This window comes from Schistocerca cancellata, chromosome 5, assembly GCF_023864275.1.
Source record: "Schistocerca cancellata isolate TAMUIC-IGC-003103 chromosome 5, iqSchCanc2.1, whole genome shotgun sequence".
NCBI lineage: Eukaryota > Metazoa > Arthropoda > Insecta > Orthoptera > Acrididae > Schistocerca > Schistocerca cancellata.
The window spans coordinates 827,676,238-827,700,274 of record NC_064630.1 but is presented as its reverse complement, the minus strand read 5'-3'; the positions used below and the strand labels follow the sequence as shown (position 1 = coordinate 827,700,274).

Sequence of the window (24,037 nt, the reverse complement as noted above, 5' to 3'; positions counted from 1 at the left end):
CGCAGGGATCAAATGGAGGGTAGAGCCACGTGTTGTAACACATCTGAAATGTAATGTCCACTGTTCAAAGTGCCATCAATGGGAACAAGAGGTGACCGAGACGTGTAACCAATGGCACCCCATACCACCACGCCGGGTGATACGCCAGTATGGCGATGACGAATTCACGCTTCCAATGTGCGTTCACCGCGATGTCGCCAAAAACGGATGCGACCATCATGATGCTGTAAATAGAACCTGGATTCTCCCAAAAAAATGACGTTTTGCCATTCGTGCACCCAGTTTCATCATTGAGTACACCATCGCAGGCGCTCCTGTCTGTGATGCAGTGTCAAGGGTAACCGCAGCCGTGGTCTCTGAGCTGATAGTCCATTCTGCTGCAAATGTCATTGAACTGTTTGTGCAGATGGTTGTTGTCTTGCTACTCTCTCCATCTGTTGACTCAGGGATTGAGATGTGGCTGCACAATCCATTACAGCCATGCAGATAAGATGCCTGTCATCTCGACTGCTAGTGATATGAGGCTGTTGGGATCCAGCACGGCATTCCGTATTACCCTCCTGAACCCACCGATTCCATATTCTGCTTACAGTCATTGGATCTCGACCAACACGAGCAGCAATGTTGCGATATGATAAACCGCAATTGCGATAGGCTACAATCCGACCTTTATCAAAGTTGCAAACGTGATGGTATGCATTTCTCCTCCTTACAGGAAGGCATCACAACAACTTTCCACCAGGCAACGCCGGTCAACTGCTTTTTGTGTATGAGAAATTGGTTGGAAACTTTCCTCATGTCAGTAAATTGTAGGTGTCGCCACCAGCGCCAATCTTGTGTGAATGCTCTGAAAAGCTAATCATTTGCATATAACAGCATCTTCTTCCTTTCGGTTAAATTTTGCATCTGTAGCACGTCATCTTTGTGGTATAGCAATTTTAATGGTCAGTAGTGTATATTGTGTGAAAGCTTTTGAATCTGGTTACTAGAATAGTTGCTTATTAGCTAGCCATCCCTGTCCCCCTGCTCCAGACATTGGGAGGAGAGCAATATGTAGGTGCCCTGCCTTCACTTCTTATTATGCTTCCCTTTCACATTTTTAGTTTCAGGCACAGTTTATATTTCCAAGATCAGTGTAGCATTTAATCTTATTATATATTCCTCATATGCATGTAGCTTATAATTTAGCAGTTGTTTGACTATGATTGACATTACCAGAATGAGTTTTTCACTCTGCAGCAGAGTGTGCACTGATATGAATCCTGGCAGATCAAAACTGTGTGCCGGACCGAGACTCGAACTCCCGTTTCCTTTCACTTTCACGGCAGTCATTATGTGTTTCCTATCTTTCATCTACATAAACACATATACTCTGCAGACTGCTGTGAAGTGCATCAGAGAGGGTGCTTCCCACTGTCCCACTTACTAGGGACTGTTCCCGTTCCACACATGGAATGGCATCCAAAAGGTTAAGATGTAAATCTTTCTTTTAAATAAAGTAACAATGATATATATTTCTTTTAAATGTAATGGTCTACATAATTCTAATTGGAAAGTAATTTAGTTTTGAACTTACTTTCAAATTTACATTGTTATTAAGTTCTTTGAGTTGTTTAATATTGGTTCCATTAGAGGCAAACAATGTCAGCTCATCAGCAAAACAAATGTGGTTCAGATAGGCTCCATGAAGTGCACCTTCTTTGATTCCCAGTATAAGAATTCAAAGAAGTTTTAGTTGTTACTCTTATCAAATATATGGTATGGCACTCTATCATACCAGGTGTAGAATTCAATTTGGTAACTGCAAGTAGTGAAAATATTTCAATATTAAAGTATAACGACTTCTCCAGCCTCCTTGCAGGAACAAACAGTACTGAAATGAGCAAAACTAAGATTTACTCTTTTCACTTGAGAGAAGACTTCTTGAACTGATAAGGACAAATGTGACCATGTTTTCTGTTCCAAACCACTATGACATATCTGAATGATCTATTAAAAATAAAGAAATGGAACTGCAAGTAAGGAAGTACAGAAAATAGGCACACATTTTGAAAATTCTTCATCTGTCAGTATAAATTGGGTACGGAGGAAATTCCTTGCTGCTCATGATTTTCACCTCGACAGACCAGAAAGAATATGAAACTACACAAAGGAGGAGAAGTTATAGGCAACATACCTTTCAAGGGGAAGAACAAAGAAGCTCTAGGAGAGTCAAGCATGCAAACATAATTCCTGTGTTACGAGCAGTGGTGACCTTGTAGAACAATTAAACACAGGAAGCTCAGTGTGTGTGTTCAGAAACTGTAACACACACAAGAGTCATGTACAGTAAATGAGAATGTCAGTGGCTGTGAGTAGATTTTGGGAAAATCAGGACACTGAGTTAAAGCAGGCAGGCACATCTTTGAGTACTACATGGAAAGATCCTAACAGTTCCATGCCTTTTCTACTGGTAGTTGCTGACAAAAGGTTTTTAATTTTCCACTTAAATGTGCAGGAACAATCTAAATTAAATAGAGATCTTTTTAAACAAAAATCCCTGTTATATCTTCTCTACAAACGAAAGCTAGCTCACACTAGTTGTATCTGACCCGTACATTTAACCCTTGAGCAGGCACGATAACGCACAGTGTGTGCCAGATTTATATAATCGACATATTCAGTTTGTTGGCAACAGTGGAGACCCTTGAAACTTTACATATTCCTTCATTATCGTTCTGAAGACTATTATGTGCAGTGCAGTAATTGTCAGTGCCGAGGAATTTGTTAAGCGGAGAATTTAGTGTAACGCCGTCACTTCTGCCCGCTCGGTGCACCGCGCGACTGGTCGTGTAAGTGTTTTTTTACCACTTTGAACATAGTGCATATTTTACTTACAATGCTCCTGTGGCCTGTGTTCGATATAAATTTTTATTTTAGGGAAGGAAAGCATTTAACAAACGAGGAGCTCGAATGGTTCTTGAATGAAGATCCAAATTTTGTGAGAGATGTAGACACTATATCGGACTATGATACTGCTGAGGAAGTGGACGTAATTACTCGTAGTGACCGTGACACTGAAAGTGAACGAGAGTACGAGTCGGACGAAAATGAGGACGATAATTGTCAACCAGGTTCTATTAAAAGAAAAGTACTAGCTCTGTCACAAGCAAAGTGAGAAGAAAAAATATTGTAAACGTTTTTCCTGGACGCAAAGCTATTGCCAGGGATGTAACGGCTGAGATTTCTGGATTCCTCAAGCTAATTAACATGGAAATGATCAATACTGTTGTGAAATATACAAACAAATATATTCAGCTCAAAACAGAATTTTCTGATTATCAGAGAGAAAAAAAAATAATAATAATAAAAGGATGAGAAGTGAAATACTGGCACTTCTTGGGTTACTTCATGTCTTTGGAGTGAAGAAAGCTCACCACACAAATATAATGGAACTGTGGAGTACCGATGGATCAGGAATAGAAATGGAAGAGCTGTAATGAGCTACAAGCAGTTTCTATTCTTGCTGTGTTGTATTCATTTCGACAATAAAAGCAAAAGAGAAGAGAGGAGAAGATCTGATAAGTTAGAAGATCTGATAAGTTGGCTGGATGAGTTTGTAACCAATGCAAAAGTATGTACAGCATCAGTGAGTTTGTAACCATTGATGAGAAACTTCAAGCTTTTCATGATCGTTGTGGATTCGTGCAATATATCCCCAACAGACCTGCCAAATATGGCATTAAAGTATTTGTGCTTTGTGATGTGAAAACATTTTTTACGAGCTACCTTGAGGCATACTGTGGAAAGCAGCCCGAAGGGCCTTATGCAATCTCAAATTCAGTGTTGGAAATAGTTCACAGACTTAAGAGTCATATAGAGTGATCCAACAGGAATATAACTAATGACAATTGGTATAAAAGTTGCCCCATGTCTACGTCACTATTAGGTAAAAGACTTACGTGTATTGGGAATAAACAAGAAATTCCCTTGGGTAGCTGCCTAAGAAAAATTGAGTACCTGGTTCATCCCTCTTCAGATATAAAAATGATTTGATGTTGGTTTCTTACGTACCAAAGTAGAACAAGGTGGTTTTGTTGTTGTCGACTATGCATGATTCAGGTACTATCGATGAAGATTCTCAAAAACCAGAGATTGTGTTAGATTACAATACCACTAAGGGTGGCATTGATACAGTTGACCAGATGTGTGGCATGTATTCTGTGGCTCATATAATGAGAAGATGGCCTTTGGTAATGTTTTCCGCTCTAATGGACATTGCTGGTATCAACACCCAGATCCCTTTTTTACTCAAATGGACAAAATCAAAAGGTTGCTAGAGGAGTATTTCTGAAGAACCTGGCTTATGACCTCATGAAACCACATCTAACAGAAAGAGCCAAAATTCAGTGCCTTCCCAAGGACATATCGCCGTTCCTTCAAAGGTACTGGACAACATCTGAGCAAGTTGAGAAGCATTTGGCTAAGAAATGAGGACACTGTCTTATAATAGTTTTGTTTACAGGAAGCGTATGAGTGTTAGTTACCCCAGTGAAACGTGTTAAGTTACACCTGTACACTCAGGTGACTAGTGATTTGAATCTTGACATCCCTTAAATTCCTAAGTAGTGAACATGGCCTTTCTGTAAGCTATTAGAATATAGTTTCCTCAGGCATTCACTATGAATATATTAATTTTCAATGCTGACAGCAAAATGTAGATTTTTTAGAACTATTTCATTTATGTGTTTAGATGTATATCAACTTTTCTAAATAAAAAATAATTAACAGCCATGTTAAATAATGAAACATTCTTTCCCACTATGTGAGTAACATATATAGACATTTGGCTAGATATGTAACATTATTTCTTAGTATTTTCCACCGTGCCTATAATAAATGCCCACAATAAATTATTTGTATTAATTACACAAAAAATTGTTATTTTGATATTATTAATATCATTTTGAGTGATACTATATTTACCTTTAAAAACAATAACCCAATTAATATCAAGACTAGTGTGAGAGCATATGAAAATAACTATAGAAGTGAGCAGCGAAAGTGGCACACAAAATGTGTCGTACGACTGTCCATGCAATAAAAAAACGTGCACCTGCTGGAGGGATAATGAGGAATATGTGTTAGCAAGTTCTTTCGGTAGGACTAAAATTAACCATGGAGGAGTAGCTCTCAAACATACCTGTGATCATTCATGTGGCCCTTCTCTGTATACATTCTGTACCCCAGTTAGTCCTCTTTTGTACGAGTCCCACATGTCTTGAGCAGTATTCTAGGATGTGTTCCAAAAGTGTTTGTAAGCAATCTTCTTTGTTTACTGATTGCATTTCCCTAGTATTTACCATTGAGCCAATGTCTGCCAGCTGCTTTACTGACAACTGAGCCTTATATGATCATTCCCTGGGATATCCCCACAAATTTGTACACCTAAGTATTTGTAGGAGTTGACCGATTCCAGTTGTGACATCTTTTCATTTTGTGAAGTGGAAAATTTTACGTTTATGAACTTTCAAACCAAGTTACCAACCTTTTGCACCAAGATCTGATGGAATTTTTGTGCAGTTCTTTTTGTTTTTTTCAGACATTGTTATAGATAACTACATCATCTGCAGAGTGACTGATGACCTCAGAAGTTAAGTCGCATATTACTCAGAGCCATATTTTTCATCTGCAGACGGTCTGAGATTACTATTAATTTTGTCTGCAAGGCCATTAATGTACAATATGAACAGCCAGGGTCCAAATACACTACCCTGGGATGCACATGAAGTTACTTCTATGTCTGTCGATGACTCTCCATCTGAGATAACAAGCTGCGTCGTCCCAACTGGGAAAGCCTCAGCACATTTAAAAATTTTGCCTGATATCTCTTATGATCTTACCTTTGATAATAATTAGGTGTGGTACCAAGTCAAGTACTGCAATACTAAGTCAAGAAATACTGGATCTACTTGACTAGGAAGTTATTAGGAAGGCAAAAAGTATGTGGTATGCAGATAGAATAGCTAAGTCTCAGGATAAAATTAAAACCATATGGTCAGTCGTAAAGGAAGTTGCTGGTCTGCAGAGACAGGTCGAGGATATAGAATCAGTGCGTAGTGGGAATGTCCATGTTACTGATAAGTCGCATATATGTACAGTATTTAATAATCACTTTCTGAATATAGCATGTGAACTAAATAGAAACCTAGTCCCAACAGGGAATCATATAGCGCTCTTAGAAAAAAGTGTTCCGAGACTGTTACCTGAAATGCTCCTCCATGATACTGACAAGAGGGAGATTGAGTTAATAATTAAATCACTAAAGACCAAGAACTCTCATGGATATGACGGGGTATCTAGCAGAATACTGAAGTATTGTTCTATGTATGTTAGCCCAGTTCTCAGCCATATCTGTAACTTTTCCTTTAGGAGTGGTCGGTTTCCTGACCGATTAAAGTACTCGGTAGTGAAGCCACTTTATAAAAAGGGAGACATTGACAATGTTGACAATTTTAGACCTATTTCTATGCCATCGGTGTTTGCTAAAGTTATCGAGAAGGTTGTATATACAAGGTTACTGGAGCATTTAAATTCACATAATTTGCTGTCAAATGTTCAGTTTGGTTTTAGAAATGGTTTAACAACTGAAAATGCTATATTCTCTTTTCTCTGTGAGGTTTTGGACGGATTAAATAAAAGGTTGCGAACGCTAGGTGTTTTCTTTGATTTAACGAAGGCTTTTGACTGTGTTGACCACAAAATATTACTGCAGAAGTTGGACCATTATGGAGTAAGGGGAGTAGCTTGCAATTGGTTCACCTCTTACTTTAAGAACAGAAAGCAGAGGGTAATTCTCCGCAATATTGAGAGTGGTAGTGATGTTCAGTCCCAATGGGGCACTGTTAAGTGGAGCGTTCCCCAAGGGTTGGTGCTGGGGCCACTGCTGTTTCTTATTTATATAAATGATATGCCTTCTAGTATTACAGGTGATTCAAAAATATTTCTGTTTGCTGATGACACCAGCTTGATAGTGAAGGATCTTGTGTGTAATATTGAAACAGTAACAAATAATGTAGTTCATGACATAAGTTTGTGGCTTGTGGAAAATAATTTGATGCTAAATCACGGTAAGACTCAGTTTTTACAGTTTCTAACTCACAATTCAACAAGAACCGATATTTTGATCAGACAGAATAGGCATATTATAAGCGAGACGGAACAGTTCAAGTTCCTAGGCGTTCAGATAGATGGTAAGCTGTTGTGGAAAGCCCATGTCCAGGATCTTGTTCAGAAGCTAAATGCTGCTTTATTTACCATTAGAACAGTATCTGAAATAAGTGACACTTCAACACGAGAAGTAGTCTACTTCGCATGTTTTCATATGCTTATGTCGTATGGTATTATTTTTTGGGGTAATTCTTCTGATTCAAAAAAGGTATTTTTGGCTCAAAAACGGGCTGTTCGAGCTATATGTGGTGTAAGTTTGAGAACCTCTTGTCGACCCCTATTCAAAAATCTGGGAATTCTGACATTGCCCTCACAGTATATATTTTCTTTAATGACGTTTGTTGTTAGCAATATTAGCCTATTCCCAAGAGTTAGCAACTTTCACTCAGTTAATACTAGGCAGAAATCAAATCTGCATGTAGAATGCACTTCCTTGACTCTTGTGCAGAAAGGAGTGCAGTATTCTGCTGCATCGATTTTCAATAAGCTACCACAAGAACTCAAAAATCTTAGCAGTAGCCCAAACTCTTTTAAGTCTAAACTGAAGAGTTTCCTCATGGCTCACTCCTTCTATTCTGTCGAGGAGCTCCTGGAAGAGCTAAAAAATTAAGCAAATTCCAGTGTTACATTGTTGATTTTCTTCATTTAAACTTACGACTTGTCACCTGAATATGTTTTTTTTTATATTTCATTTTATCTGTTTCTAATATCGTGTTATAAGTTCATGTATTGACTCGTTCCATGACCATGGAGACTTCTCCTTAATTTGGTCCCACAGGACAATAAATAAATAAATAAATAAATAAATAAGACTATCTTGATACAAGGGTTTCAGTATGCTGTGAGAAAAGCACGATTTAATTATCACAGTCAGTGTTTTCAGAATCCATGCTCGTTGGCATGGAGAAAATCATGTTTGTGACACCTCGTAATCTTTGAGCTCAGAATATATTCTACATTGAATGGTAGTTTGTGGCTCACTTGTTTTACTGTTCTTGTAGATATGATCTGTGTTTTAATGAACCACTGGCCACAGCTTTTTGTTTGAGGGATCTGTGGTACATTGTGGTTAAAAGTGGTCTAGAATCTGATAAGGATTCCATTAGTCAAGGAGTTTTGTTCAGTTTCAACAATTTAAGCTTTTTATATAAGCCGCTGACTAATGTCTATTTCATTGTTGTTTTTCAGTTATGTAAGAATTAAATTTGTGGCAATACTCTTGGAATTTCCTTATTAAAAGAACTTTATAAAATTGAATTCAGTACTTCTGTGTTTGCTTTCCTGATCTCAGTTTTAAATCCTGTCTTGTCCGTGTGTGTTTAGAAATCTACTTTGATGCCACTAGCAGTCTTTACATATGACCAGATTTTTTTTGTATTTTGTGAGTGATTGTTTGATAAAATTCTGATTTGGCAGTCACTGAATCCCTCTTGACAGCCAAATGTCTTTCATTCAGAATCTCTCAATCTATAGCCTGCCCAGTTTTACACCTATTATGCAGTAATCTCTGTTTCTTTAGAAGTTTGTCTGCAGTGGCTATATACCATGGAGGGATCTCCTCACCATGAACTGTTCTACTAGGTACATATCTGCCAGGTGAATCGCCAACTATTCTAATGAACTTGAACGACAGATCTTCTACGTGCTCCTGTCCAGGTTCAGCAATGGAACATGCCATTACTGCCCTCCATTGTGGCTTATCGACCGTAATCGGTAAAAAAATGCACCAGAGTGGAAGTGCGTTGCAACAGAGCCAGCTGGAGTTGGGTGAGAGTGTTAAGCATTGCAAAGTAAAACAAAACTGATAGGCATTGTGAAGTGGTGCCAGCTGGGTGTGAAGGGCGGAAGCCTTTCCTCAGTTGTCACCACGGAAGTGTTTAGAGTACTTGCCTTAAGCCCTAAATGAATGTAGTCTGGAGCATATAAGCACTTAGCCATTCGTGTAAATGGCCTCGTCTCAGTATCACATCCTATACCACAAGTCCACGACACCCAGATCAACGTCCAGGAATGCAGTACAGGGCCCGCTGTTTGACCACAAGACATGGCAGCCTACCCTAAGTTACAAAAGAGTAACCATCAGAACAGGGAGCTGCCCACTTGCTGGAGGGAGTTCACGGCTGTTGTCAACTGCAGCCAGAGACGTCACTGATGGTGGCATTCGAGTGATGCTGTGCTCGGCCCCGCTCTTTGCACTATCGACACTGTCAGCAATGCTTAACATCTACTGTTTTGCATGAGAGGCAAGAGAATGCCTCTACCGAGCTGTTCTTGACATTCTGTGGCTGAGGGCTGGAATAAAGAATTTAAATGAATAAATCTATTGTTATCCTGACATCTCATTTCACTCTCCATGGGTGACAATCCATGTAGTATCTAACACTGGTATCAGAACATTGATGTTGCCTTCTTAGAGCAATCTGCAGGCTGTGGTACAGGGAGTCAAAAAAGAAATTGTATTTCAGTCAGGGAAAAGAGATTTGAGGGTTGTGAATTTTGTAAAGTAGATTTTATTACGAGTAGAGAACCAGTGGATTTGCTATAGTTTTAGAGGTAATGGAAGTCACGAATGGTTTGTTCCTGTTAGATGTGCACAGTGTAGCCTTGAGAGTAACTCAGTGTTATAGACAAAATCAGTTCCAGTAAAATGTTATACATGTAATCATTGCGGGCATATGGCTAGGCAATGCCGGGAGTTGAAATGATTCATGATTTGACATAAAAATGAATGTTAAAAGAAAAAGTAGCACAAATAACAGTGCATAATACAGAACTGCATGGATTGGTAGAATCACAATTGTCACAACAGAGTGTAAATTTGTCAGTTGCAAGTTTAAACACTTCTTTTTGTGGTAAGGCAACTGAGGATGTGCAAACCTTTGTGAGAGACCTAGGAAATCTGGCTCAGACGGAAGGTTGGACTGATAAGGAATTATTGAGTGCTGCGAAACTGAGAGTAACAGGGGAAACTAAAACTTATTTAGGGTATACATAAACTCTTAAGGGAGCCACAACATTCAAAGAATTTAAGGAGTGGTTAATTCAGAGATGTACGAAACAAAATAGTGACAGACACTATATGCAACAAATACCTAAAAGCAATACAGAAGCTGTAGAATATTTAGCAGATCAGGTAAGGAAAATTAGTGGATGTACCTATGTATTAGGCAGAACCATGCATTGTGCCAGATTTACCCGCCCGGGCATGGCTCGGGCCGACCGCTCTGTCCTGTTGCCGCACTGCTGGTACTCGAGCTCACCTGTACAGGCAATAGGGGTGCAAGCTATTGTGCACCATCAAGGCCCAAGGCTTGTCAGGTAACGTATTTACTCAAATCTAAGCTGCACTCGAAGCTAAACCGCACCTGAAAAATGAGACTCGAAATAAAGGAAAAAAATTTTTCCTGAATCTAAGCCACACCTGAAATTTGAGGCTCGAAATTCAAGGGGAGAGAAAAGTTTTGGGCCGCACCTCCAAATCGAAACAAAGTTGGTCCATTGTAATATGAGAGACAATTTAGGTCGAATGAATGATGATACAGCTACAGTAGTTTGGTTCAAGTCGTAAGCTTAGCATTTAAGCTTTACCAGGTAGCCATTGCTATGCGTCAGGTGCTCCGTCCTTATTTATAAGGGTACCCTTCCTTTTTCACGTGCTACGTCTAGTTTGAATTGATTGCTTATTTTTCTTTAATCTGATAACTGCCATTATCCTTGTTATAGGTGCTTACGTCACTCTTAAGCTGAAAATGCATTACTGTACTGTGTCATGCATTGTTTGCACATTCTGATAATGAGTGTTTACGGCCTGTCACCGCTTGCGGCACGGCTTGCTTTTATGTGCGTTACCGCCGCTTACAATTAAAAAAAAAAAAAAGAAAAAGAAAAAGAAAGAGAGGAATCGTCTCATTAGCGAAACAATGGAAAGAGACTGCTATTTGTTGTTACTTACAATGATCAACAAGAACCAAATAATAGACTGCGTATGATAGATGTTCTGAATGAGAGTTTAGCGAAAATTTTTATCCGTTTGAAAATCTTTGCAGACTCCTCTTTATGTGTATTCTTTCGTGTTGCTGTTTTCTCACTCTAGTTTTGTAGTTTGTTAGGCAGACAGGATTTAAATGAGATAGCAGCAAATACGAAAGAATACATGGCAAAATGTTTATATTCGTATTATTCTTATGATGTAGAGAATACTACATGTGATTCACAATTCATGAAAGTTCCTATTAGCAACAATCTCTTCTCACAGGTAGGAAAAAATTCAGAACATAGAGTTGGCCATGTTGACAAACATCCCAAAGAGTCTTGGCAGTCGGATTTTCGTAGTACATTGAAATGCTGCTACATTCGAAGATGAACAATACAGAATTTGTATTTACTTTGTTGGATAGTGTATGAAAATGCAGTGGTCAGAACTCGGTGCAGAGAAAAAAGCTCATCTTCCACCTTTTTTTGTTTTTTGTTTACTGACACAGAGGTTTTGGTGCCAGTATTTATCTTTATGGCGGCACCTACCAACATTTTTCAGAACTTATGCTTACTTTGCACTTGATTCTAAGCCGCAGGTGGTTTTTTGGATTACTGGAAAAAAAGTGTGGCTAAGATTTGAGTAAATACGGTACCCTCCCCAGCCCGGGTGTCAGCAAGGCTCAGTGCTACGGGGAAGCAGGAAACACTGGTAAGGCAGAATTGACTGGCCACGCGGGTGCGGAATTGCTTTCTGAATCATCTGCACTCCTTTGAGAATTGTGAAGGTTTGATGTGCTAGGAACAGTGTGTTCTTGATCCTTTACAAAGAAAAATAACTCGTAACCTAAAATTAACAATATTATGAAAAGGAAAGTTGCTACTCACCATATAGTGGAAATGCTGAGTTACAGATAGGCACATAAAAAATACTGTCACATTCATTGTGGTTTCAGTTGCCTGAGACTGCAGTCGTGTGTGTGAGGCGCGTTTGTAGGAATGTGAGTGAGTGAGTGAGTGAGTGTGTGTGTGTGTGTGTGTGTGTGTGTGTGTGTGTGTCGTCTATTTTTGTGTGTGTGTGTGTCGTCTATTTTTTACTAAGGCATTACTGGCTGAAAGCTGTATTTGTGACAGTTGCTCCTATTTGTGACTCATCTTCTCCACTCTACAGTGAGTAGCAGCTTTCCTTTGCATAATATTGTTAAATTCCATCCTGGATTTTCCATTGTAATGTAAAATGATGGATGTAACACAAAAAAGTACTTACTATGGAAGTAATTGAATTCAAAGCAAATGGTTTAATACTCCTAATGCTTTTTTAATGCTTTACATTCCACCTGTAGTGCTTCAAAAGAGCTTGTGAAGCTTTTGCACAATGGGTAGCTCTAGTATGTAATAGTCAAGTATTTTATACTTTTCTGTTAATTTAAAAGTTTTTGTTATGGAACTGACTGGCTCATTCCTTGGAATTTGTTGAGGGAGATCAACCCGCTTTGCATGTGATATAACTTTGAAATCAGGAACCACAGAAGGTAAAGACAGTTTCAGATTACTTTGGCTATGAAGTTTGTTTCTGGATTTTTTTTTTTTTATATGTGTAAGAATATGGCTGGGAGAGTGGTGTGCTGACCACATGCCTCTCCGTATCCACATTCAGGGATGTCTGTGGGCTGAGGATGACACAGTGACAGGTCGGTAGCATTGGGCCTTCGTGGCCCATTCAGGCAGAGAATTTAATTGATATGTGTAAGAAGGAAAAGCCTGTGTATGAGACAGGCAATGAATTTGTTACCCCTTTATTTAATAGCATTGGAAACTCTGTCTTTAAGCTTAACCAGAAACTTATCAATGACAAAAATTTATTGTCTCTAACTTAGTCACTTGAAATTTCAAGGAACTGCTTGTCTCAGTTTACAATTCATGTGGATTCCAAAATTATTGTCTGTTCCAAGCGATTGCAATTCCGGCTGTCAATACTAGATAGAGTACGGAAACAGTGTTTGAAATTTTTCCAGATCCCTTCAAATGTTCCTTTATTTTATTCTTGACATTATCATGATGAATTTGTACTACGTAATCATGAAGCACTCAGCTTGATTGGAATTCAGACAGATTTCCCAAACTGTAAGGCTTTTAATGCACGATTCATAAGGTCTTGCACATTACACAGGTTTGTGTTTGGTCTGTGAAGTACAAATTTCACCTCTTTATTTTTTAACAAAATTTATGTCAAATAAGCTACAGTCTGAAGCCAAACTTTGATAGGGTAAGGTGTTTCGCTGTCAAAGTCTGGTTAGAAAAAGATAAACATCATACAATGTGAGAACAGTTCTACTGCGATAAACCCATCTTACATTCATGTTAGCCAATAAAAATTTTTAAATACTTTGGTTGGTGTTATAAAAATTCGCTGATTAGTAGGATGACCATTAATAAAGTTAACTATTTTTACAGAATTTTGAAGTATAGAGATTTTTTTCATGCACCTAACAATAAGTTGATTTAATAATTACAAGCAACAGAATAGTCTTCATGGGTTTGCCGCCATATCACCTTGTGCAAATTCCACAATATTTCCTCGGAGCAACTGTCGGACATCTTCAGGTGGTTCAACCTTGCTGGTGGCTAGGTACGACTGACAGTATCTGCAAGTTGATGCCCCGTTTCTCTAACATGCACAGGTGTGGAAATTATGCATGTGCAGTGATTTGCAGGTAGATGGTGCCACACTCAAACACCCTCTGCCAAAAATCACAGAGCTGCTCTATTGCATACGCTGTACCTTGATTTTTGTGTCATGATTTAATAGCAGCCAATGCATGGTTCCAGGCTGTGCTCAGTTGAAATCCTGCATCCCTAATAATGAGATTATCGGCTGTATGGATATGTATTGCTTCCTTAATGACATAATCCCAGAAACATGATGCCGGGGATAAAACTACCGTCTTTTCATAAATTTTTCGTGAGTAACATCTGACTGCACTGTTAGTAAGCACAGCGTAAGGTGCCTGTGCAAGAGTGCTGCTCTGCAATTTTCAGCACAGGACATTTGAGTGTGGCACCGTCTATCTGCAAATCATTGCACATTTGTGATTTCTGTACCTTCGCATTCTTTGCGTGCATGTTCTAGAAACAGGGCATTGACGTGCAGATACCATCAGTCTTACCTAGTCACAAGCAAGGTTGAACCACCTGAAGATGTCAGACAGTTGCTCCGAGGAACTATTTTAGAATTTGCAAAACGTGATCCAACAGCAAACCTGTGAAGACTATTTACAACATATCTGCCGGGAAAGCTTGAAGAGTCACAACAGAGTTTTTGTTTCGCATCTGCTACAGTGTGTTGCCTGATGGGCATGTGACCTGACGATCAGCTTGGCTGCGCCTGGACAGATACGGGCTCTGGTGGGGCACCACATGGTCCAGTGGGGCCCGATGTGGCTCGACTGGCAGTCAAGGCTACAGTCCCAAGTGGGCTGCGCAGATTCAGTGCATGACTCTTATATTAGGACATGATGCTGCAGTCAATGAAATTATTTTTCACAAAGCTGAGCGGAGGAAGAGATGTCAAGATGTGTGTGGACAGGATACGACAGGTTTGCGGGCAGTGGTGCAGTTAGCTGTAGAGTGTAAGGAGATTAATTTGTCGACTAGTATGCAGGGTAAGCAGACAGTGTTTGCAGCTAATATAAAATGTTTCAGGTGTGGACGAAGGGGGCATGTAAGGAGGCAGTGTCGCCAGCCTCAGGGTGATGTGAATGAAGTAAGAGGAAGTAATAATTTTAGAAGTAGAGGACTTGGGAAGAATAATGTGTTAAACACCACAAGGAACCTCAGGTCCACCTATGGTCTTTCCCAGTAAGACTGAATGCCTCAAAATCATATGCAGTAGTGGAGGAATAGCAGGAAAAAAGGGTTGCTGGGTATTATTGGACACAGGGATGCATGTGTCATTCACCAGGAGTGATTTGGTGAGATGTAAGCAATGGGACACACCATGGTACAGATTGCATGGAGTTGAAGATACAGATGTCACACTATTAGGATTGTTGGACACAGACTTTTACCTGGATAGGGTCCAATTTAAACAATATGTAGAGATTGTGCCACACATTAGTGAGGGCTACGACATGATTCTGGGATTAGATTTCTTGTAATAGCATTGTGCCATAATCAATCTTCGGTGATGTAGGTTGGAACTTGATGGAAAAATGTTTCACAGGTGAAGCCATTGTCAGTGTAGTCATGTTGTGAGGGGAGTCGGTCTCGAAAGATGAACCGATTAAACTGTGAATGACCACACTAAGACTTAATTTGCATGATTGTGTACCTAAGGGTACTGGGAAATCACTATGAGTCTAGCTTGCCAGTTGTAATTTCGTGTGTTGTGGAACTGTTAGAAGAAAATGAAGTATTAGATCAGGTGGGTTGCCTATTTAAAAGAAGTTGTGTATGCCTACATAAAATAAAGGGTGAAAGAAGGTGCCAGTTTCTATAGATAATTTTAGCATAGAGAACATAGAATTAACAAAGGGGTTGTTGATTGCTAATATGGATATCCTGGAGGAAGAAGAATGGGATACGAGGGGTACCAGCAACAAGCAATCGCTAGACACGGTACGCATTCCAGTATGTCGCTCCAGATGTCAGGGGCTTGTGTTGTAGGGTGAGATATTGAGACAAGAATCATTTAGTGCATGAATGTCTGAATACTTATACACTCCAGACTATGTTCATTTAGGGCTTAAGGCACTTACTCTAAACATATCCTTGGTGGTAAGCAAGGAAAGGCTTCCGTACTTCCACTACATTACTGCAGCGTTGGCTGTTGCTGTACTGCACCCAGCCTGTCAGCTGTATTTTGCTTTGCAACACATAACACTCTTGCAAGCCTGCAACTGATTCTGTTACAGTGGCATGTTTTTTGACCAAATAAGGTCGATATGCTACATTATCTAGTTTACCGAACGTATAAATTGTCTTCTTGTTTTAGTTGCCCTTCATACTTGAGTAATCATCGTTGCTACAGCAGTCTCATGGCCACTGATACCTATTTCGTTGTCGGCATCCTCAAAGAAGTCAGGTTTATTTGTTGCCATTAGATCCAATATATTTCTTTCTGAGTTGACTTTGAGTCTTGGTCAGAAAACTTCCCATGCAGCTTGAATTTCTATCTTAGAGAATCTTGAGGTTTTTTTTCCTACTGTGGCAAATGCACTATATCCATTTCTCATTAGCCTATCCTTTCCATATACACTTTAATTACTGCAGTAATCTGACTACTATCAATGTCAGGTTTTAACTAGTTTCTTGCATGTAGAATTATGAGAACTCCATTGCTTTTTAAGAGTGCAATAAACTCTTGCTCTACCTTGTGAATACTTTCACAGTTAATCGCTATGGTTTTAATTCTTGTTGGTGGGGAGGGGGGGGGGATTTCTTTGGGTCTTTGACTAATTCTTTGGATCTCCTACAGCTATTGTTATCTCTACTGGATGAAGAGTCACCTAATTTGTGTGCACTACCATAAACAATCAAGTGCCTGGTTAGCAAGCAGTCGCCAGTGTGTAGCACACACCTGACCCCTTTAGCAGAATCCTACAGTTCTCAACACTATGGCACAATTCCAAAAAGTCGCAACCTAACTTGTCTCAGAGTCTATGAAGTCAGTGGTTCAAGTGTTCCACTCTACTCAGAACAGGGACTTGAGATCAATTCTAAGGACAACACTTCAGCTTCTGAGCTTCGTTGGGTGAGGTTGTCTTCTCAACAGTCTCTGCGTCTGTGGAGTCATCCGAGTATGACATTGGACTTCAGACAACAGGCATCTTTCTTCCAATGTGCATTTGGAACAATCTACTGTTGGTTGTACCCTTTTCTTTCAGAAGGTGCCAAAACAGCCTCTTCAACATGCTGATTGAGCCCCCAAGGCATACACACTGAATGCATTTGTTGTTCCTTCTCATCCCTTGCTGCCATTTCCGAGAGGGGGACCATTACTCAGTGTACATTTGAATCACCAATGATTAATAGATTCCAACCCTTTTGTGACAACATCCCCTTGGCATGAGACACAGCACTTCCCCAACAGGTGAAGTGAGTCTCATTTTCTCAATTTCAGTGGAAGTCAGCACCTCAAACTTTTTGATTGGGGGTAGGTGTAACACCCTGAGTCTCCTAGGTCCCTGTCTACCTTGTACAGGGTGATTAAACCTGCCATTGACATGACACTCACAGTCAAGTTGAGTAGTGATAGATCCTGTACTTCCTATAGAGGCTACAGTGTCCACAGGATGAAGGCTGTGGCCGAAAGCTTAATGTATAAGTGTCTTTTAATTGTGCCTGTTTGCAGTTTAATGTGTAATCTTTATGGTAAGTAGCAATCTTTCTTTTCCCCATTGTTAATATTCCTGCCCAGAGTTTCCAGTGTTTAAATATTGGAATGAATTATTTACAGAAGAGGCAATACTGATCTTAAGACTAAATATAAGTTAAAGGAAGGCAAACTTACGTTTATAGCATTTGTAGATTTAGAGAAAACTTTTGGTATTGTTGATTCAAATACACTTTTTGAAACTGTAAAGATAGCAAGGGTAAAATATAGGGAGTGTGTTCTCCACAAGAGATGAACAGAACCAAGGATAAGTTTGAAAAGTGAATAGACATTCAGGAAGAACGAATAAAAATTTTGAAGTTTACCAATGACATCGTAATTCTTTTAGGGTCATAAAAACACTTGGAAGAGCATTTGAATGGAATTTCAGTTGGTTTGAAAATGGTTTTTAAGGTGAACATTAAGGAAAGTAAAACAATGATGTAACGTAGTCAAATTAAATCAAACAATGCAGAGAAAATTAGATTAGAAAACTTTACACTAAAAGTGAGTTTTGCTATTTGGACAGAGAAATAGCTAATTATGGAGAAGCAGAGACTATGCAAAAAAAAAAAAAAAAAAAAAAAAAAATCTGAAAAAGAGAAATTTGTTAACATAGAATATACATTTAAGTGTTGATATTTTTTGGAGGTATTTGTCTAGAGTGTGGCCATGCATCACAGTTAAATGTGGTGCTACTGAAGAATGATGAAGAATAGATGGGTAGATAGACTAGCTAATAAGGATTACCTAATAAGGAGGTACCTAAATTGGGGAGAAAAGAAATTTATGGTACAATTTAATTAAATGAAGAGATTAGTAGATAGAGCAAATCCTGAGGCATCAAGGAGTTATCAGTTTGGTAATGGAGGAAAATGTAGAGGGTAAAAATTGTAGTAGAGGGAGGCGAGTCTTAAACATGATAATCAGATTCAAATGAATATATGAGGTGTTTTCGTAGAGTAAATGGGAGGTTCATAATTTTGTGTGCATGGTATAGTGCATTGTGAATTCTTGTCACTAGCCTAAATTATTACTCAGACGTACTACTTTCAAGTCCAGTGCTTCTTGTACAAAGCAGTCCAATGAATAGTACCCACAATCTGCGGCACAGCACTCCTAACAAGCTCCAGGGTGTCAAAATACATTTTTGTTAGCAGAGTAATTTGCTGGTGGTGTCTGCTTGTAAATGTAATGTTTGTTTCACACATTATCACATTAAACACAGTTACATGAACTATTGTATTGTACAGTCCATGGGATAAAGAACAACAGCATTCATAGCAACACAAAAGATAAACACAGAAACAAGGTATAGATTCTAAATTCAAATCTCTTCACCTTGTAAGAAAGCCGTGACAACATCTAGATGACCAATGTCATGATCGTGTTTAGCAGCCATAGCAAATAAATATCTTAATGAGTTACATCTTATAACCGGTGCATATGTTTCATCATAATCCAGGCCTTGCTTCTGAGCACAACCCTTTATTACTAGCCATGATTTACAGTGTACAGTGTGGCCATTCAAATCTTTCTTTGTTTTAAACACCAGTTTCACATTTATAGGTTCCTTATCTGAAGTGAAACAGTAGACTTCCATGCATGGTTCTCTTTGTGTGATTGTAACTCTTCTTGTATTGCTTTCAGCATTGTCGAACATCATTGCTTCATCCAGTGACAAAGGGTTGGTGTTGGATGACTGTTTAGATTGAGAAGTTACAAAGTCATGTAGCTTCTCTGGCTTTGGAATTCTGGATGACTTTTGTATTGACTCAAGTTGCTGTGGTTGTCCAAAACCATTATTTGCATTATCTGGGCTTGGTTCTTCACTGCAGCTTATATTCCTTGAACTACCTCTTGATGTGACTGTCTCACATTTTCGTTCAAATTCTTTGACTTCAGTCATTATTTCATTTTGGTTCTTTTCTGTCAGTGGGAGAAACAGTTGACTTAGTTTTCGTGACTCAGTTTCTTCTTTATAGTGTTTAGAAGTGCCTTCATCAAAAATAATGTCCTCGTTTTTTATGATTCTCTGGCTGTTAGGTTTAAAAAGCCTGTATGCTTTTGATTTTTCACAGTATCCTACAAGAATAGATTCAAAACATTTTCTGTCGTATTTTCGTCAGTTGGCCCTCGGGATGTGAACATGGGACTTGCTTCCAAATATTTTGAGATATCAAAGACCTGGCTTCTTGTTTGTCCAAGCTCCTTCTGGACCCTTGCTTTTTCATGCCGTAGTCAGAGATATTAAATGGACTGCAGCAGAAACTGCTTCTGTATGGAATTTATTTGGCAAATTTGCTTCAAAGGCAGGCGTCTTGCTTTTTCTAGCATTGTGTAGTGCTGTATGTGATGCTGTGGTCTCTTGTTTGATCCCTACTTGTCTGAAAAAGTTCAATTTATCGTTCACATTTTCTGTGCCATTATCTGTGTGTAGAGTGCTGATCCTTTTTCTATTTTGCCTTTTAACTAGATGTCTCACTTCTGTTAGCTGTGTCACTTAATTTTTATTTCGGAGCATTTATACAAATACTTTCTTGGAACAATCATCAATTAAAGTAAAGAAGTACTTGGCTCCTCCAATTGACTCAGTTTGCATTGGCCCACAAAAATCTGAGTGAAGTAGCTCTCCAGCCAGATTGTGTTTGTTTTCCCTCTAAGCAAATAGCACAAGGAGTATTAACTGCTCCCTCAAATGAAATTCTGCTAGCCGGGCCTTTGCAAGGTGCATGCATAGCTTCAGAATGCAGATAATCTAGTCTTTTACACCACAAGTCTGTGTTATCTGACTGTAATACTGATTTTTCTTCAAAAATTAGGTCATTTGGTTGGTCTGGTTGGTACATACCATCTGTTAATGATGCAGTAACAACCACATTTTTAATGTATTGTGAATGGGCAGCCTTGTTTGTTAAATAATATTGAATGACCTTTTTCTACTACTTTCCTAATGGATAGTAGATTTGTGCTTAGCTGAGGCACATACAGAATATCCTCTACTTTAATTTTGCCTTTCTAGTTGACTGTGAAAACATCTACAAATGAAGATCCTGTGCCTATGCCTTTTATAGGTAACTTATCATCTTCACTATTACAGCTTGCAAGTCTATCACTGTTTTTCAATTATTTTCATCACATGGGTATGTAGACGTGTTCTAATGTGCCCAGTCGACATACCATTCTGTCTGTGCATCTTAACATGCAGCTGCGTTTGAAAAGAATGCTGTGTTGACTGAAGTTTTTGTATCTTTTTGCTCTTGCTGTGACAATTTTTTGCTAAATACCCATACTTGTTGCAGTTATAGCACTTTGGACCTTTTTTGAAGGTAACATCACTCTTTTTCTTGGTGACTTGAAGAGCTGCATCATGTGTCATTTGTTTATTGCAGGCATTGTCATTTATTTCTTACCGTAATTTACTTTTTATGGTGTCTCTTTTGATTGGCAAGTTTGAATTTTCCAAACTTGTAATCAAAGGTTTATATTCGTCTGACAGTCCTGCAAGCAGCATACACACAATCCACTCTTCTTTAACTTTGAAGCTCAAGCCATTTAATTTTTGTGCCATGGAAATTATCTTTGACACACATTCTTCGACTGACAAACAATTTTCTAGTCTGGTTGTCAGCAGTGTCTTTAGTAACCTATTCATCGGAACAGGCTAGAATCTTCATAGACTTGCTTTAGCTTGTCCCACACTTCTTTAGCTGTAGACATGTCTTGCAACTGAATATATATTGACGGATGGAGAGAAAGTATAATTTTGCTCTCACTGTACAAACTCTAGTTACATCTATTATTTTGCCACTGACACAGTCCCAAAATTCCTCATGTTCTAGATATGTTCACATAAGGTTCGTTTGAGCAGTTGCCTGACAACGCCAGACAACAGGCTGTACTGCACATGCACAGCTATGGTGATATAGGCAGCCCGTGCTTGGTGCTTGCTCTGCTCGTGTGCTTTTCATCGCATTTCTGTGTGGAATTTCGTGCGTGGTGGGGCATCACGTGACCATGTGCAGCCCTGCTGCATGTTGTTGAGAGGACATACAGAGATGTACTTAGAGCAATTGTTTTATCATATCCCACCCAGATTAAGGATGCAAATAAGGAAGCAGTTCTTGGCATAATATCATTTCAAAACTAGACTCTACAGCTCAAAGTACCATAACATTTTGCTATGTGGTGACTTTGACAGATTTCTTTTTTAATTGGTACTCTACAATATTGTGATGTAGCATTTGCAATCACATTTACATCTACACAGCACTGAAAGAAACTAGTAAGAAGGAATACAAATTTCAAAATAAATAAATAAACAAACAAAGAGAAGTTCCTTGTGTAGCTAACACCAAAATAAGTGACAATAAATTTCATGACTATTTCAAAATGTGTTAAAAATTAAAAAGGTTGTCTGCGAGGCAAAGAAATTGTACAACTGACAGTTTATATTCTACTCTAGGAATAAATGTAAAGCCATGTGGGGAGTTGAAATGATAAAACACGGTATGCTGCCAGTCTACAATTTAGCATAGAATGACATCCTATAAATTTAAGATGTAAACACAAATTGAGAAATAGCTTCAGGCCTAGAGTCTTGTGATCAGAAAACACTGTGTTTCATGGAACTCAGATTTGTAAAATTCTGCTACAGCTGTCAATATATTTGAAACAAAATATTTAGTTCAAAACCACTGACCAAATTTGCCTGCTTAGTCAGCTTCAAGTCAATGTTTATGTGTGTTCGTACATATATAGCATTAAGAGATCTTACAGTGTCTTAAGAGGAACAAGACACCAGAGACTACTCCAGCAGTATCGGAATTTCATAAACCATACTAAAATGCTTCATTCCGCTCAAATTGCACATTTCTATGTCCAGATGCACTCTGAAGTACCTGATATTCAGCTTTTGTATGTGGTTTTCGGGATACCAATTTTGTTGGAGGTCCAGTAATGTATTCTCATGTTTGGTTCTTTATTATGGTGTTATGTTATTCGTCCTGGAAAATGAAAATTTGCACTTGAAATTGAACGAAGTTGAAAGTAGCCAATAGTGCGGAATGAAACACTTAGTTTCAAATAAAATAAAAATAAAAATTAATAGAAGTAAATTTCTCTACAAAACTGACAGAAATAGCTTAATTAAGACATTAATAGTTGATTGCTAATAATGTGGAAATAATATAAAATCAGAAAATTGAAACTACTAACTTATTTTAGTCTTTCATTATTATGAGAATGTATATTAATTCACTTGATGACTTCCCGCCACAGAAATCTGTTTTGTTTTCATTTGACGTGGGAGCTGTAAATGAAGAGACACCAACAATTTCCTGAAACATATACACAGGTCACGTGGAGAATGACCCGCCACTATAACTCAGCTTGCTCTGCACATGCGCGAATCTGGCAGCTTGGGTGCGCCAGAGAAATTTTTCCGGGTAGCTTTTGACTACTTGCTGCTACTGCTCATACGGCAAAGAGTCATGCTTCAAGTAGCCAGAAGCGAGAGAAGGCACTGCTCATATGTGAATTCAGCTCTGTGAATGTGCACGAGCTCACTGGCAACTGCTCAGACGAACCTATAGTGAACTGTGACATACTCTAGTTTTCTCTTCCCATTAGTTTCTCAACTGGAGGCAGTGAATTCATATTTTCAGAACCCATTGTATTAGCTATTACGTGATTCCAAGCTGCTGTATGCTGCTGCTAAGTGCTGGCAGGTCGATAGACACACAAACAAACACAAACATACACACGAAATTCAAGCTTTCGCAACAAACTGTTGCCTCATCAGGAAAGAGGGAAGGAGAGGGAAAGACGAAAGGATGTGGGTTTTAAGGGAGAGGGTAAGGAGTCATTCCAATCCCGGGAGTGGAAAGACTTACCTTGGGGGAAAAAAAGGACAGGTACACACTCGCACACACACACATATCCATCCGTACATACACAGACACAAGCAGACATTTTCATATATATACACTCCTGGAAATGGAAAAAAGAACACATTGACACCGGTGTGTCAGACCCACCATACTTGCTCCGGACACTGCGAGAGGGCTGTACAAGCAATGATCACACGCACGGCACAGCAGACACACCAGGAACCGCGGTGTTGGCCGTCGAATGGCGCTAGCTGCGCAGCATTTGTGCACCGCCGCCGTCAGTGTCAGCCAGTTTGCCGTGGCATACGGAGCTCCATCGCAGTCTTTAACACTGGTAGCATGCCGCGACAGCGTGGACGTGAACCGTATGTGCAGTTGACGGACTTTGAGCGAGGGCGTATAGTGGGCATGCGGGAGGCCGGGTGGATGTACCGCCGAATTGCTCAACACGTGGGGCGTGAGGTCTCCACAGTACATCGATGTTGTCGCCAGTGGTCGGCGGAAGGTGCACGTGCCCGTCGACCTGGGACCGGACCGCAGCGACGCACGGATGCACGCCAAGACCGTAGGATCCTACGCAGTGCCGTAGGGG

At 39.3% G+C, this 24,037-nt stretch overlaps 1 protein-coding gene across 4 annotated transcripts in view; it reads left to right on the top strand.

Moving 5' to 3' along the window:
- Positions 1 to 24,037, top strand: part of LOC126187730 (peroxisomal acyl-coenzyme A oxidase 3-like) — a 135,610-nt gene that overhangs the window by 103,427 nt on the left and 8,146 nt on the right. The gene's annotated exons all lie outside the window — the stretch shown is intronic.